This window comes from Sturnira hondurensis, unplaced genomic scaffold (genome assembly GCF_014824575.4).
Source record: "Sturnira hondurensis isolate 20B ecotype Veracruz unplaced genomic scaffold, ASM1482457v3 Scaffold0009935, whole genome shotgun sequence".
Taxonomy (NCBI): Eukaryota; Metazoa; Chordata; class Mammalia; order Chiroptera; family Phyllostomidae; genus Sturnira; species Sturnira hondurensis.
Window position 1 is genome coordinate 3,833,095 of NW_028082566.1, and position 18,901 is coordinate 3,851,995.

An 18,901-nucleotide genomic window follows, 5' to 3' on the forward strand; every position below is an offset into this window, starting at 1 on the left:
ATATCCTGCTATTGTGGGTTCTCTGTTACAGACAGCCTAATGAAAGCCTAATAAATATTGTGGATTAGTGAAAACATTAAAATGGCAACGTGTGATTGATAAAATGTCTTTTACAGGTATAAATTTCCAATAGTTGGTGTATCCCTTTTAAAAAGTGAACAGTGATGCATATGGGTATGTAAGTTTTGAAGCAGAAGCCAAAAGGACTTGAACTTTTTCAATAAAATAGAAGAGAGAAAATTTAAACTTTGGAAGAATCAAGGAAGGAAGAGTAAACAAAAAGAGTAAAGAGTAGGAGAGAAAGAAAAAAAAAGACCATACGAATAAATTCAAACAAGTAAAAGAAATGACATAACAACAAAAACAAGAAGCCCAATTGGTCTGACAGTTGAAAGTGATTTTGCAAAACTCAATTGTATAGTAAAAATGTTTAACATGGTTGTTTAGGCTCTGCTAGAAATATTTCTCCATGTTTTTCCTGCATAATCATATATGAAAGCTAGATAACTCACTAAGATGCATTGTGCATCTTATGTATACATGAGCAATTTTTTTCTTTTGGGTTGAAACCATGATGATTAAGAGCAAAAATGAATCTATGTAAAAGGCTACAGTAGACAAGAATTAAGTTGGATCACCATTACCTGAGATACCCTTCATTTTCTTTTCCAAAAGAGTAGACATTCAAAAGAGTAGAACTAGATTTTCTTTAATCTCAGTACATAACATACATAAACAGTGAGTATAGCTAGAGAAGAGACCCAAGAACTAGGGGTTAAGCACTTAATAACGAGAATCAGCAAAGGAAACAGAGGAGTGGTCAGGCTCTCGTAAAGAGAACCAAGAGAAGTTTGTGCGCCAGAAGAGAAGTGAAGTGAAGAAGATGTTTGAGAGGAACAGTGGTCCATGATGAGCAATGTTGCTGATAAGGCAAATGAAATGAAAGCTGGAACTGACCCTATAATTTGGCTAGTTGGAGGTCATCAGAGACTTCCACAAGCACAGTTCCAGTAAACTGGTAAATAGCTGGACTGGAGAGCAAGAAAGAATAAGAAAAGAGGGATGAGATAAAATGAACATGGATGATCTTTTGGAGAAATTTTGCAGTTATTGAGCTGTAGCTAGAAGGAACGTGAGATCAAAAGAACATTTTTTAAACCCTCACTCCAAGATACATTTATTAATTTGATTTGATTTTTTAATCCTCACCTGAGGATACATTTATTAATTTTAGAGGGAGAAGAAGGGGGAGAGAGACAGAGAAACGTCGATGTCAGAGAGAAACATCCATTGGCCATCTCCCATACACGCCCCAACCAGGAACCAAACTCACAACCTTCTGGTATATTTAAGGATGCTCCAACCAACTGAGCCACTCTGTCAGGGGAAAAAACATTTGTTTTTTAAGATGAGAAGAAAATTTCATCTTTAAATGCTAATGAGAATAATCAAATGGATAGCGGGAAAGTGATTGAGTTGAGAGAGAAAAGGGAGACTTGCAGCAATGATCTTGAGTTTGGAGGAGGATCCAATGCACAACTTAAGCATTGGTCCTAGAGGGAGCACGGGTCACTAATACACAGTAACAAGAGGGAACACAGGGTATAAAACTATGGAAGTAGGTGGTTTGAATATGTTTGATGATGGCAGCATGTGAAAATAGCATTTACTACATTTGAAATTATTATTTTGATTTCATGGTTAAGGGATGCCATTTCCATTATATTTCAAGCTTCCTTGGAGCTTGGAAAATCTTGAATTAGTGTTTAGAATGCATCACTGTGTTTTCAGCATAAAGAANATCTTTAAATGCTAATGAGAATAATCAAATGGATAGCGGGAAAGTGATTGAGTTGAGAGAGAAAAGGGAGACTTGCAGCAATGATCTTGAGTTTGGAGGAGGATCCAATGCACAACTTAAGCATTGGTCCTAGAGGGAGCACGGGTCACTAATACACAGTAACAAGAGGGAACACAGGGTATAAAACTATGGAAGTAGGTGGTTTGAATATGTTTGATGATGGCAGCATGCGAAAATAGCATTTACTACATTTGAAATTATTATTTTGATTTCATGGTTAAGGGATGTGATTTCCATTATATTTCAAGCTTTCTTGGAGCTTGGAAAATCTTGAATTAGTGTTTATAATGCATCACTGTGTTTTCAGCATAAAGAATAGTAGCTACTATTCAATAGGTGCCCAATAATGAATGAGTGAATGAATAATGTCCACACACACACATGTACCCCACCATCAGAACCACCACCTCAATTATATAATGCTTCTACCTCATTAGTATGTGAATATGAAGTTTTAGGGGTTTTCATTCTAGAAATTCTAAAATTCCCGGCTACTACAATTCACCAAATTTCATAGAATAGTTATTACATATAAGCAAAATGAAGCTTTCTGATTTCCTGACACACTTTCAACCCTCTGTAAGTGCTTCCTTTCACCTTTGTGCCACACAAATCCACTCACAATGGACTGGCTGTAAAGACAAATGGCAGAAGTCCTTGAAGCACTATGAGAAAGAACTCTGCAAAAGCTTTCATCTGTATTGATGAGAAGAGGGTATCTACAGTGGATGTAACTACCAAGCACTCAGAGTCTCTTCTTCTTGGGCCACATGAATGAAAGTTACAGAAAGAATAAGGTTAAAGCCAAATGCAAACAGTAGGCACTGAGAAGAAGACATGAGGCAGACAGTGCTGTAAAGTAGGTAAAAAAAATACTTGAGTCACAATATGGGAGGGAGCACTGGAGTAGGAAGCAAGAGCGATGTTCTAGGCAGCTTGCTGGGATTGGAAGGTTGCTACCGTCACTACAGTTCTCTGAGTGATGTGTCAGTGTTTTATGACATCTGTTTATGCAGCTCCAAAGGCAGTTCCTTGTTCTTCCCTCCTGCAATAACACCCTTTAAATTAAGTCAGTAAGAGCTTGACTGTTTGTGTAGTCTCAGATGTACCCGTACATATTGTTCACACTGAATTGTGCTCTTCGTGGTACTTTGTCTCTGTGATCTCATTCAGCTTTATGTTTTTCTTATTAATATTCATACTAATGTCTAATCATCAACTACAAAGTTTGTGAAAATAGGGCCAGTGTCTGGTTAATTCAAAACATAGAGTATAATGGCATAGCTATATAGTTGTATATTTACTAATTACTGTGTATACTTCTATTATTTAATGTAATTATTTTTCTTCTGGATAGCTAATATTAAATGGACAGATTGGTATAAATAATTCATTTTAACTCAAAAGTAACAATTCTTTTAGTTACTAACAAGTCACTTTTTATTAAAAGTTTATTTACCTGTAAAACTGTATTTCTAGCTTTTGACTACTTACCACAGCACAGAGATTATGTGCTATAACATCTCCCCTTTTTCTTTGGGATATTCTGCTTTATGTCTATCTACTTGAACTTTATCCAACCAAGATCAAACATGGCCTGCTGATTGGAGTTTTAGCTCTTCTAGATTAATAATATCATGACTCTTATAAAGAACTCCCTTTTTCTCTGCATTATGACTGGCGTTTTACGGTCTCTCAAATATGGACTTTTATTTCAATTTAATTATGAATGCCCTATTGATCTTCTGTGGTTTCTTTCCAGAGACAAGGACAATCTTTTTTTTCTCCTTTGAACTTTTCCAACACAAGTAAATTTTTAAAGAAAATGAGTAACAGTTTAACGTAATTTCTGATATTGATAATGATCTTAATATCAATTCTCTGTCAAGAAAATGGCAAATACAATTGTGATTGCTTTTGCCCTACTTAGCACTAGAAACATCTTGCAGGTCTATTTCTAGATCAGTTAAGTCAGCAGTGAAAATTGTTCTACAATAATGTCTTGTTGGGTTTATTTAAAAACACATTATGATAATTCTGGAAAATATTCTTTGGCAGTATATATTTTTAAAGGATGTGGTCAAGGTATGATAAAATATTCTTTCTGAGAGAATTTTGTGCCAAATGTCAAGTGAAAGAATACAGTAACTGTTTAACTTACACTTCAATCTGTAGACTCTGGCCAGAAAGAAACTTCTAATATCATTGGTTACCTCAACTCCTGCCTTCCTTTAAGCCATATGTTGTTTATGAGTGGGGCTAAACACATGTTTCCACTAATAGGTGTGTGAGGAAGAGCAAAGCCTCCCTCCCCCCAAAAAAGTCCACATTGTAAACCTCGAACCTATAAATATGTTCTGTTACATGTCAAAAGGGAATTAAGATTGCAGAGGAATTAAGGTTTCTAACTATGCAACCTTAAAATACGGAGATTATCCTGAATTCTTCAGGGTGGATCCATTACAACACAGGGTTCCTTGAAAGTGGAGGAAGGAGGCAGAATACAATCAGAGAAGGAGATTTGGCAATGGAAGCAGTGTCAGAGTTGTTGTGTTGTTGGCCTTGAACATGGAGGAAGTGAGTCATGAACCAAGGAATGGGGATGGCCTCTAGAAGCTAGAGAAAAGCAAGGAAATGAATTTTCCCCTAGAGTTTCCAAAAGGAATGTAAGTCTATTACATTTTCAGGCCTGTGTTGGCTTTAAAACCTACAGAACTCTGAGATAACAAGTTTGTATTGTTTTAAGCTTGTGGTAATTAAGTTTGTGGTAATTTGTTGTGGCAATAAATAGAGAACTAATAAACCAGGTATAGTAGTAAGATAGTAATTATTCTTTATTTTTCTTTTTTTAAAATATATTTTATTGATTATACCATTACAGTTGTTCTATTCCCCCCTTCATTCCCCTCCACCTGCACACTCCCTCCCCCACTGTTCTCCCCCCCTTAGTTTATAACCACGTGTCTCAATTTCTTTAGATTCTATATTTCCCCCACTATTCTCACCCTCCCCACTACCTATTTTCTACCTACCATCTATGCTATTTTCTGTGCCTTCTCCCCCCTTCTCCCCCTCCCACTCCCCTGTTGCTAACCCTCCATGTGTTCTTCATTTCTATGGTTCCACTCCTGATCTAGCTGTCCTCTTGGTTTGCTTTTGTTTTAGGTGTGGTTGTTAATAACTGTGTGTTTGCTGTCCTTTCACTGTTCATATTTTTCATCTTCTTTTTCTTATATAAGTCCCTTTAGCATTTCATATAATAAGGGCTTGGTGATGATGAACTCCTTGAACTTGACCTTATCTGAGAAGCACTTTATCTGTCCTTCCATTCTAAATGAAAGTTTTGCTGGATAAAGCAATCTTGGCTGTAGGTCTTTGGATTTCATGACTTGGAATACTTCTTTCCAGCCCCTTCTTGCCTGTAAGGTCTCTTTTGAGAAATCCGCTGACAGTCTGATGGGTACTCCTTTGTAGGTGACTGTCCCCTTATCCCTTGCTGCTTCTAGGATTCTCTCCTTCATTTTAGTCTTGGCTAATGTAATTATGATGTGCCTTGGTGTGTTCCTTCTTGGGTCCAACTTCTTTGGGACTCTCTGAGCTTCCTGGATTTCCTGGAAGTCTATTTCCTTTGCCAGACTGGGGAAGTTCTCCTTTATTATTTGTTCAAATACGTTTTCCACTCGTGGCTGTTTCTTTCCCCCTTCTGGTACCCCTATAATCCGGATGTTGGAACGTTTAAAGATGTCCTGGAGGTTCCTAAGCCTCTCCTCATTTTTTTGAATTCTCATTTCTTCATTCCTTTCTGGTGGGATGTTTCGTTCTTCCTTCTGGTCCATTCCATTGATTTGAGTCCCAGTTTCCTTTCCATCGCTATTGGTTTCCTGGACATCTCCCTTCATTTCAATTACTTTAGCCTTCATATGTTCCTCTAATTTATGACTGTAATCAACCAGTTCTGTGAGCATCCTGATAAATAGTGTCTTAAATTGGGCTTGTGAGAGGCTGGCAATCTGTTGGTCACTTAGAGTTATCGGCTGTGGGACTTTGAGTTCTTCTTGTGCCATCTTTTGGGCTGTTCGTGCCTGTTAAGTAGCAGGATCAGAGCCCTAGGTTTTCACCAGAGCAGGGCAACTCAGTCGCTGGGTTGTGACGTTGTATGTGGGGGTGGGGTCAAAGAGGGACAATGGCTTCCCTCTGCCGCCTGCTGCTGTGACCCCCACCAGCACCACAGCCACCACCGTCACCAGGCCCACGCGTTTCGTTCCACTGCACGCGAGTGTGCCACCGCTGTCAGCCCTCCACCACTGGGTTCGTCCCCTGGGGCCTGCGTGGTCCGTCTCACTGTGCTCGAATGTGCGACCTTGGTCAGTCTGCCCCGCACCCTGACTGGCTTCTGGCTGCCCGAGTGCCTAGCGCCTAGGTCGGGGGATCTGTCCCGCCCGACCCAGCTCCGCTGCTGGCTCCGCTTCTCTTACCGTCCCCGTTGAACGGTTCGTAGCTGTCGGACTTCCGTATAATTCTATTTTCTGGTCTTTGGGTGTGTCCTAGTTCTCCAAAACTTTCGTTGTAGTCAAACTTGGTTGTGGGAGAAGGCACAGTGTTTCCACCTATGCCTCCATCTTGGCGGAAGTCCTAATTATTCTTATTAGAGTGTTTCTGTGGTGTGTTGATTGGCTACCTTCCTCTTAGGGGGAGAAAACTTTAAGTACTAGGTTACTCTTATAACAAAGTTTTAAAAATTCAAGATTAGAGGACTTCTGGCCAAGATGGAGGTACAGATAGATACACTTTGCCTCCTCACACTCACAAAAAGAAGAACAACAAATTAAAAAAAAAAAAAACAGAACTGCCAAAAAATCAAACTGTATGGAAGTCTGAGAACCAAGGAGTAAAAGAAGAAACATTTATTCAAGATGGGAGGCAGGCAGCTGGGGAAGAGAGGATGCATAGCAAAGTGGTGACTGGAGGACCTGGTGCTCCCACATTTGTGTGTGGATAAATTGGGAGGAACAAATGGAGAGTGAGACAGATTGCAAAACCCAGGGTTCTAGTACAGAGAAAGCAGCCTCAAAACCTCTGACTATGGAAACTGTTGGGGTTGCAATGGAAGAAGAAACTCCCTGCCTCACAGGAGAGTTCATTGGAGAGATCCACAGGGCCCTAGAATGTACACAAACCCACCCACCCAGGAATTAGCACCCAGAAAGGCCCAATTTGTTTGTGGGTAGCAGGGGAAGTTACTGAAAGCTGGCTGATAGCTGAGCAAGAGGCATTGTTCCCTCTCCGACCCCTCACACACACAGTGTTATAATGCAGCAATGTGGGTTGCCCTGTCCTGGAGAATACCTGAGGCTCTTCCCCTTACTACATAACAGGCATGCCAAATAAACATGGCCCAAATGGAAAGCAGATCAAAGCTCCAAAAATAGAAATAAGTGATGAAGAGATAGCCAATCTATCAGATGCAGAGTTCAAACACTGGTAATCAGGATGCTCACAAGAAATGGTTGAGGATAGTTGAAAAGCAGAGGAAAAAATGAAGGCTGTGAAAATTGAAATAAAAGAAAATGTACAGGGAACTAACAGTGATGTGAAGAAAACCTGCACTCAAATCAGCAGTTTGGAGCAGAAGGAAGAAATAAACATTCAACCAGAACAGAATGAAGAAATGAGAATTCGAAGAAATGACAAGAGGCTTAATGTCCAGGACAACTTTAAACTTTCCAACATCTGAATCATAGTGGAGCCAGAAAGAGAAGAGGAAGAGCAAGAAATTAAAAACTTATTTGAAAAAGTACTGAAAGAGAACTCCCCCAATCTGGCTAAGGAAATAGACTTCCAGAAAGTCCAGGAAGCTCAGAGAGTCCCAAAAAATTGGACCCAAGGAAGCACATACCAAGGCACATCATAATTACATTACTCAAGATGAAAGATAAGGAGAGAGTCTTAAAAGCAGCAACAGAAGAGGATTCAGTTACCTACAAAGGAGTACTCATTTGACTATCAGCTGATTTCTCAAAAGAGACTTTATAGGCAAGAAGGGGCTGGAAAGAAGTATTCCAAGTCATGAAATCCAAAGACCTCCGTCCAAGAGTACTCTATCCAGCAAAGCCATCATTTAGAATGGAAGGTCAGATAAAGTGCTTCCAAGATAAGGTCAAATTTAAGGAGTCCATTATCACAAAGCCCTTATTATATGAAATGTTAAAGGGACTTATTTAAGAAAAAGGCTTGATCAAAACTATGAACAACAGAATGACAACAAACTTACAGCTATCAACAACTAAACCTAAAAAAAAAATGAAAACAAAAATGAACTAAGCAAACAACTAGAACAGGAACAGAATCACAGGAATAGATATCACATGGAGGGTTATCAGTGGGGAGGAGGAGGGGGAGAATGGAGGAAGAGGTACAGAGAATAGGAAGCATGATTGGTAGGTACAAAAGAGGCAGGGGAAGGTTAAGAATAATATAGAAAATGGAGAAGCCAAATGACTTATATGGACGACCCATGGACATGAACTAAGGTGGAGGAATGCTGGTGGGAGTGTGGTGCAGAGCGGTGGGTGATAAAGGGGGAAAATGTAACAACTGTTACAGCCTAATCAATAAAATATATTTAAAAAATGAAGATTAGCATGAAGAAAGGAAGATTTTAGCTGGAAATAAAAAGCACAATAAATATGACAAACTGATCACTGAAGTTGGATAAGAACATACTCCCATGTGCAATTACTCTGTGCATTTCCAGCATTTGATATACACCAGCTTATCTGATTTAAGCCAACTTCAAGTTCCTTCCTCAACTTTTGACTGCACTAAGCGTTTTTCTATTTTTTCACACTAATCCACGTTATTTTGAGATTTGAAGATTTGCCTTGTCTACAAATGTATCTTCTCTTCTTCCAGGGTAACTGAACTGATCTCAAGTTGGTCCCATCTGGCTCTAGCTGCGTCTCCCTAAGCATCTCCTTATTCAAAATCTCTTCTTTCAGTGTTTCCATCAGTTATAAGGCTCCTTCTTATTAACTTCTGGGCTTTGGGTCATAATTATCCTAGTTACAGAGGAATATAAAACTATTTTAAACTATTAAATAACAAGTAGTTATTGACTACTACCTGTGAAACAGCACTGTTATGAAAAAAATACCAATAAATATGGTCTGATAAGTTCTGTCAAGGAGCTCAAAACTTAATAATAGGGCATGCAAAATATTTTTTAAATTGTAGAAGTGGACTAATTAAAAGTGTTGTGAAAGAACAGAAAATGAAATAGAAAGAATCAGTGAGGGTTATTCCACTGGACGAAAGGTAAGGGCATACCAGTCTGAGGAAAGCACATTTACAATGATACAGAGACTGCTGCGAGCCTAGAAGGTTTGAGGAATTGCACCTGGTAGTAAGGTATAAAGCAGAGGTGGGAAGAGAAAACACCGAAAAGGATTCTGAGTACCTTTATCTCTTCCTTAGTTACAAATCCTGTGAGGTAAATCTCCCTATGGAATTCTATTGACAACAATGTTCAAAACCTAGGTGGACCGGGGAGATCTAAATCGCTTCTGCTCATTTCCGAAAGAAATGAAGTGTGCCATCGTGTTGAGAGCATCCTATTTGTGATTCTGGCTTAAGGATCCACTACTTTTCCAAAGAAATCACTCTGCAGGCTAGTGTGGGCTATTTAAAAAAATGAAGGTACTCATTACATGCCTGGTGTTAAGAATCCTTTGTAACCTAATCTCAGTCTCTGCAGCCTCGTGTCTCTTTATTTTCAGCATGTATACTTTATTGTAACACAATAATCAAGCCATAACCATTTCTACTCCATTAGCTATGTCATATGCATTTTAAATTTGAATATTTACAAGGCAAATTGTGCTGAACATATATTAAGATTTTCATAAGTACTTGATCCCACAGTCTGACAGCACGTACCTTCTCGGAATCATTCATGTCACCTCTTAAAGAAGCTATTGTCAATTTGTTGATCAGTATCTTTTTTAAAAAACCAGATCTCAAATTTAGAGAGAGCTTTGTAGAATAAATGCTATAAAATAATGGAATATATTTTGGCTGAACTTACATTCAGTGCAAGGGTCATCATTGCAACAATAGCATTACTGTTTTTCGGTAACCCATTCATCTTCCTGTTGGAGGAGGTCATCTAGAGGTCACCAGATGACTCGTGAGCTGGACCTGGGCAGTGGGAGGCCTTTCACCCTTCCCTTGGTCTCGGAAATGTGCCTTTCACCTTCCTTCTCTGCACTGTATCTCTATACAAAACTAAGTCAAATTGATCAAGGCAGCAACAGAATGATTCTGTGAGAAGCATTTTGAGTAATCGACAGCAGAGAAAAACTTAAACCAGAAACTATTGTTCCAGTCTTGAGGTCCTGACCCTCTGTGCCCTGGACAGCCTCCTTACAAATAAAGTTCTAAATCTTTGGTCTTAGAAATCCATATTACTTATTTATTTTCTGGTTTTTAAAACATGGGTAAGATATCCAATTTAATCCTTTTCACAATAATTTGACTTTGTATTGTCCCAACATCTTGGGAATTTATGAAAATCACATATATGTGTGTATTTAAATAGCAATTCAGCAGTTTACAATATATTTCGCATCCATTTTCTAACCTGAGGGAGACAGAAAAGATATATTCTTGCCCATTTTAAACTTAAGGTAACTGACACTCCAAGATGTTAAGGGGTCAATTCAGGATAATAAGTAGCCAGTCTTCTGCCTTTTCATCTATCACCTGACAGTATCACCATGATAACAATCACTTTGGAATGAAAATAAATCAGCCACACCTCCTCCTGACTGTAATGTAAGCTCCCTGCTTTCTGTAAACTATGTGTCTGTAGTACTTAAAAATCTCACACGCATTTTTATCAAGCTTAGCAATGAATTTTGGCTGAAAAGTCTACTTGCCCTTCTATTACTTGCATTCTGGTACCGGTAGGGTTTCTAATTTTTTAAATTAGAGTTTAACTGTTGTTCATGAGACATCATCCTTAGGAAATCTGAGTTCCTGCTTTTTCCTCACATGAACTGAAGACCCAAAACAAAAGCCAGCCTGACTGTGAGCTAACATGTAGATGGTTTCCTTGGTAACACATATGTGAAAGACTGCAAAAATCTCCCCAATTTCCATTCCTGCTCTCACAGCGGCTGTTTGAATGCTAATGTGGGTGTGCCCAAGTGGCAGCAAGCCATTCTGTGTGAGAGTAAGCGCTTATAAAAGAAGATTGAAGGTGAGAGCAAAACACTGTTTAGCCAAAGGCAAATATACAAGAAAAATCAGTCCTCAACACTGAGTATGAAAGGAGGGAAAACACAAAGCCAAGAGACTCTATTTTGAGTTCTTCCAAATATAATGAAATATACACTTAAGTGACTATAACAATATATTAAAAACTATGTTCTTTCTAAAATGAAGGTCGCAACCCAAACCTATGAATTTGTACCCTATCATTTGTCATATTTAAGAGTGACTATGTTCTGGGGCTTACTTGGTAGTGAAATGATTCTTCAGAAGTTCATACAACTTCCCCCGACCCTTTCCAACAATACACTCCAAAATTCATACAATACTCTAACAATAGTAATGTTTCTTCATGCTCACTAAGCATCAGGTAGCTGCCCAGGGTTTTATGTGCATTGTTTCAATAATATCACAGTAGATGTCACAGTAATTTCTGGAGAAAGGTGAACTGTTCTTTTCTTTTTAAACAGAACAATTGAGGACCAGAGAAGTTAAGGAATCAGGCCAAAATCACTCAGCCAGGATACTACGGTGAGGCCAGAATTTGAACTCAGATGTCTGACTCCACATCACACTCACCCAGGAAGTAACTGTTATCCCAAAGCTATGACTATGGTGATGACCACCAAAGAGGTGCACGGTGGCCCTGAGGTCTGCCTGTGAAACCTTTATCTGGCTCACTTTTCCTGGGTATTCTCTAAGGTCTCACTAAATGTTTGAACATAGAAAATTCAACCCGACTTGTTGTGATTGTGGAGTTCTACCATCAAAATTAAGCATGCTCTTGGAAGGGTAGAGAAGGTGGCATGCCAATGCAGTTGTCAGGAAGAATAAGAAATAAGTTATTGGGGTATTTGGACAGAGTAGAATTCATATCATTTTTAACAAAAGAAAAGATTCAGAGAGTCAGGTGTGTTGCAAGCTGGAATGACTCCAGCTCTAGGCAGGAAAGAGGCGCTTTTGTTCTGATTTGGAGGAAAAAAGTAGAGATGGACTCCACCTTCATTAGTTTTTGTTTTTAACTGCATATGTAGGCATTTCTCTAATAATCAATGTGTTTTTTAAAAAAGAACAAACAGGTGTTCTACAAATTCGCGTATTAAAAACAATAAAACTTTGGAGCAATGGGGTGGTTAGTCCACTCAGAACTTGTGCAGTTATGACCAGCGAGCTAGCTAAAATGGCACCTCCCAGTGAGAGTATTAGAAGTTAAAAGGGCACATCAATAAGGACACTTTTAAATTCTTAATAAATACAAAAGTATTCTAGTAAGTACAGAAAATTTTTGAAAAGTAAAATAAATGAGGAAATAAGTGGAGGGAACAAAGGAATATGAGATGACATTGTTGAGTTGTAAAGATAAATGTAAAAAGCACAATAATTATTATTTGTACACTTCTTTAGTTTTCTGTGTTTGGAATATTTTGTAAATATTTAAAAGTACATATAAGTTAAAAAGTAAATATAAACTGATGGAATTTTATTGGAAAATAAATATGCACCTCTTACCACTGATTTAATCAGAACCACACTGCCATTATCTTTTTTAAAGATTTTAATTTTAAAAAATATTTTATTTATGTATTTTTAGAGAGAGGGAAAGGGAGGGAGAAAGAGAGAGAGAAATATCAATGTGTGGTTGCCTCTCACATGGCTCTCGCCGGGGACCTGGCCAACAACCCAGTCATGTGCCCTGACTGGGAATCGAACTGGTGACCCTTTGGTTCACAGCTTGTGCTCAATCCACTGAGCTATACCAGCCAGGGCTGCCATGATCTTTTTAGTGATGCTGCAAATGTAGTCAAACCATAATCCATATTAAACAATTTTTTAAAGTATCCCTTTTGTTTCTCTAGAACTTCTTGACCTCTCTCTTGAGACACTTCCACCTATGGAGTAGAAGAAACAGACACAGTCCCCGAATCAGTCGAACCAGGTTCAGAGTTTAGTTTAATGTAATGATTTAAACAGATGTCTGGTTTAACACTGCTGCTCAGGAATGGCTGCCCGGTCTGCCAGCGAGCTCCCGTGTTCCCCCACTCATTGTATAAATGGAATTGAGCTGTAGAGGGGAGGGAAATACATGACATCAAAGTATTCAGAGGATGCATTGGTCTTTTTCTAATATTTAATTGAGTTTTCACTGGCATCTTCTGAGCTACACTCGGCTGGATTAAATACTTCTTTGCTTGGTGACTATAGTCCATGATAGAGAAGATTATGGAGCAATTTTTTAGGACAGCCAAGTCCTTTTTTAGGACACCCTTGCTGACTCTGCCTTCCTGTTGTTCTGGAGATGCCTTTGAGTGTCTGCCATATACTTCACCCTGTCCCTGCCTAGGGTTGTCCGTGCTGTATCCTCTGTGGGTAGCCCTGTACTTCCCACTGCTATGAACCCTGGCAGACCCCCTAACTCTCAATTCCACACGAAGACCTGCAGGGAACTAAAGAAGGATCAGTCATACAAGAGAGATACTCACTCTGCCCAGCTCTCCTGAAATTGCCTCATCTCTACCTAGGACTATAGGATGCAGAGCTTTCCTCCCAGAATCTTGTACCTGAATCTTAGGAAGAGCACTTTGCCTTGGAGCATCTCCTTGGACATACGGAACAGGCCTCCACTTCCCCACGCTGAAATCTGCAGAGGCAGTGAGACCCAGGCTTCCCTGCTTCTCATCTGTCTTCTAGCATTACACCACGAGTCAGTGGGCTGAAAGTGTTGGGCTTCGTTTTTTCTCCCTTTGTCTCACCAGGACTTTGCTCTAGGTTATTTCACTCTCCTTGTTGAAGTGGTAGCCATCCTCTCCCCTTTAATAAAATGGGATGTGAGAGTGTATCCAAACCTGCTCTCAGGGAAACACTATTTGGGATACATATTGAAAATACTTCATAGCTGTTTCATATCTTGGTTTCTTTTCAAATCTTTGAAGAAAAGGGTTTTTTTTTTTTTTTTGCAATTTAGAATTTGACATGAAGACAAGTAAATGGAATTAAGACTTTTTTGAGGGCCAGTGAATGATAACTGAAAGGATGATTTTTAACAACATAAATTAAGCAATGCAGTAGATTTGTGAAGATACAAGTGAATGATTTAGACAAGGGTAGTCTGGAGCTACCGTTTATGTTGCAGAGTGAAAAATAAATATGGATAATACCAGGAAATACAGTTTCAGAGACAGTCTTAAGGCACTGATGTCCAGACTCACAGTGTATTAGAATTTGGATGACAGTGAGAGGTGTAGTAAAGAGAATAAATGACAAAAACTGTGTCACTAAGGGTATATAATAAGAATGTTGTGATAAATTTAGTCATCTGTACAAAATATTAATTTTTATTCATTCTACCATTTATTAAAAATGAGTAAATACTTGAGTAGGATGGCCAAGCACAAAATGTATATTTCATTTTGTGAGTGCTTAAAAAACAATGGAAGAATGTTTTTTTTTAAAGACAGATTTCTCTTTTATTATAACCAGGGTGTCTTTTCCTCTTCATGGTCAGGGATAGCACGCTGCACTGGGAAGATAACACTGGTAATAGATGACAGGGAGAAAGCAGACCCTTTCTGCTCTGATTTTGCTTCTGCTTTTTTTCTAGCAAAGAAATTAAAGTAGAATGAAAAGAATAGAATAGAATTTTTAAAATTGAACAAGTACAATAAAACAGAAATCAAAATCAAAAGAAGCCAAGAAACTGAAAGGAAACCTGCTTACAAGGAATTCAAATACCTGGTTTCACTACACAAGCTAACTTGCTGAATGAATTTGCAAAAATGATTGTTCACCATCATATCAGCAAATTAGGAGATGAGAAAGAATGAAAAGGGCACCAGAAAACTGTAATGAAAGGGGAAGGCTCATCTTCAAAGCCAAGAAAATGCTTGATATCATTGTAACAAAACCATTAGTGGGTGGTTTGCAAAGGCAATAGTTTAGACCTCAGTTACCATAAGGCAGCAAAACGTCAGCATGTGCTTCTCCCAAAACACTATTCCTAAACAACAAAGAAATGTGAAACGAAAATTAAAAAACAACAATTTTTTGGTGCAACTAGGAGTCAACCACTAAAACTCCAGATTTACAAATAACTGGAGTGATGTACACCACAACAGCATTGGGACAGGAGGGCGCATAAGGGCAAGTGGAGGGGAAAAAGACCACCCTGGGAAGGTTGGCAGCAGCCGTGGATTTAAGGAAAAAGCAGTGAGACTGAGGAGCATACCCTGAAGTGTAAAACCCAAAGCCACCTCTGTAACATCAAGACAAGAAAGGCAGGCAGGAGTCTCTATATTAGGGGGGAAGGTTCATGTTTTTTACCCTTGTTGGCTATGAATAGGTGTGACTAAACAATTCTCATGCAAACCATGGTCAGAAGATATGGCCCATTCCCCACAGAAACTTCTGAAAGTAGCTAACTGAGAAATAAAGACCTCCTTAAGTAAAGGATAATAAGGTAAGTGGGATGGGGTGGGGGCAGAATAGGAAAGGAAATTGGCAGGTGAAGGATATTATGACAGTAAGTACAGATAGTCCCAAATTTTGCTAATAGAAGAGCCTGAAAAACCAAATGCACTAAGAACTATAGAATTAAAACATCCTTTGATTGTGTAAACAAGTTACATACCCTATTACTGCTGAAATATTAGTGGTCTCTGTATTCTAGTAGCAGTTTTTCTGAAATACATTTAAAACTTTTTATATTTTAATTATAGTTTATATTGGATATTATTTTGTATTAGTTTCAAATGTACAGCAGAGTGGGTAGGCAAACTTTACAAAGTGTTCCTGCCAATATATCTAGTACCCACCTGAAATTGCATAGGCTTTATTATAATATATTGACTTATTACCCGTGCTATACTTTACATTCCCATGACTATTTTGTGACTATTAATACGCACTTCTCAACCACTTCATCTTTCTCACCCAGTCCCCAAACCTCCCTCCCCTCAGGCAACCATCAGTCTGTTCTCTGTATCCATGAATCTATTTCTGTTTTGTTTGTTCACTTACATTGTTCTCTAGATTCCACATATCAATGAAATCGTATGGTATTTGTCTTTCTCTGACTTACTTACTTCACTTCACATAATACCTTCTATGTCTATCAATGCTGTCACACATGGTAAGATTTCATTGTTTTTAATGACAGTATTATTCCCTCATATGTATGTATCAACACTTGTTTTATCCACTTGTCTAATGATGGGCCCTGGGGTTACTCCCATAGCTTGGTTATTGCACATAGTGCTGCAACGAACATAGGAGTGTATCTGTCCTTTCAAAGAAGTGTTTTGTGTTTCTTTGAATATACACGCAGAAGTAGAACCACTGGGTCTAAGGCAGCTCCAGTTTTGATTTTTGAGGACCCCTCATACTACTTTCCACAGTGACTGCAATCCTCCCAACAGCGCACAAGGGTTCCTTTTTTCCACAGCCTCGCCAGCACTTGTTTGTTTACTGATGATAGCCATTGTGAGAGGTCTGAAGTGATAATTATGGTGGTTTTAATTTGCGTTTCTCTGATGATCAGTGGCATTGAGCATCTGTCCATACGTCTGTTGGCCATTAGTATGTCTTTTTTGCAGAAATGTCTATTTAAGTAGTCTGCCCATTTTTATTTGGGTTGTTTGTTTTTTGATGTTGAGCAACATGAGTTCTTTATAAATTTTAGGTATTAACCCCGTATCAGATGTGTCATTAGCAAATATGTTTTTCCATTCCGTGGGTTTTCTTTTCATTTTGTTGATGGTTTCCTTTGCTGTGCAAAAACTTGTTAGTTTGTAGTTCCACTTGTTTTTTTTTTCATTGCCTTAGAAGATATATCCAAAAAAATATTACTAAGAGAAATGTCCAAGATTTTGGGCTGTGTTTTTTTCTAGGGTTTTTATTATTTCAAGTCTTATATTTAAGTTTTTAATCTATTTTGAGTTAATACTTGTATATAATGGAGGAAGGTGGTCTAGTTTCATGTTTTTTGCATGTATCTACCCACTTTTTTAACACCATTTATTGAGTAGACTATCTCTACCTCATTGTATATACCTGTCTCTTTTGTCAAATATTAATTAACCTATTGGCATGGGTTTATTTCCGGGTTCTCTTTTTTGTCTCATTAACTTATATGTCTATTCATTTTTTTACCAGTACCATAGTGTTTTGATTAATATGACCTTGAAGTATAGTTTGCTATCAGGTAGATGATTACTCCAACTTTGTCCTTCTTTCTCAAGATGCTGTGACTATTTGGGGTCTTTCATGGTTCCATATAAATTTTTGGATTATTTGTTCTACTTTTGTGAAACGCATCATTGGTACTTTGATAGAAATTGCATTGAATCTGTAGATTGTTTTAGATGGTATGGATATTTTAACAATGTTAATTCTTCCTGTTCATGAACACCGTATATACTATTTATTTGTATCTTCTTCAATTGCTTTCTTCAGTGTCTTATAATTTTTCAAGGATATGTCTTTAATCTCTTTGGTTAAATTTATTCCTAGGTATTTTTTGATGCAACTATATATGGGTTCGGTTTCTTAGTTTCCTTTTTTAAGGAAACTAAGTTAGTTCAGTATTGGTGTATAACAATGATGTATAACAACTGGTGTGTAACAAAGCAACTGATTTCTGAATATTAATTTTGAACCCTGCTACTTTACTACTTTATCTGTTTTAGTAGGTTTTTTGTGAAATCTGCTTGGTAATCTGTGCTTACCAAGCAGATTTCTTTACTAGAATCGTTCATGTTGGGAATGAAAGAATTAAACTAAGCCCATCTTTTTCACGTTGGTGGAAGTTGGAATTTGGAAACCCAAAGCTGAGCCAGACTGTTTTCCACAATGTAGAAGGAATAACAACAATAGGAAGAGTCCTAACAAATGTGAAATATATATGGAAAAATGTAAGCTGACTCAATACACGTCACATACACAAGTAAAGATGGTGTATGGTAGTGGAAAGATTGCTGACCGGACGTGAAAGGGTCAAAGTCCGTAGCTGTCCCAGCTCTGCACTGACCAGGGGAGCTGAGATCCATTTTTAACCTTTCAGTTGCCTTGTCCATAAAATTAGAGGATTGAATGAGGTTTCTAAATTTTTCTTAAAATTCTCTTGCAATGAAATCATAAGGATAAACCAATATATTAAACTGACAGAGGAGAGGGGAATGGGGTGGGGGTCCAGTCCTCTCTGTTGCCTCAAAGGGCTCCACGGAGCAATTAGAACAAAGCACTAGATAATACCTGTCCTGAGTTCTCTCAAATTTCCTATGATTTAAAGAATAAAACACCTAAAAAGGGTTTTTGTGAAAGGAGTTAAAACTATTGGTTAAATTCAAAGAACAAAAAAGCAGAAGAAAAATTCAGGGGCTAAACCAGTGGCTAATTATACTTAAAAGCTGCTTTTGGAAAGAAAGAGTTCCTAGGCAGATTCTCGGGAAGCCTCCACAGGGCAGTTATCCCAGCTTCCCACTGAGGGGCTATTAGCCTGCCCTTTATAATTCAGCTGAGGATTTTCCCCGTCTACCACCTGTGAATAAAAAGTGGTTGACAGTGTAGACATGGGACCATCTCTGCAAAAATCAAATGGTTGTTATTGCCAGTTTCTACACCGGAAAGGATTTCTGAGGGAGAAAAACAGTTAAAAGGGCTAAGAAATACAATCAATACTGTAAAGCAACGTTTGGGTCACTGAAGAAAAACCAATTGGTGTTTTCCTGCTGATATTCATTAACTGAATTTTTCTGACCATGGTGCACATTGATTTCC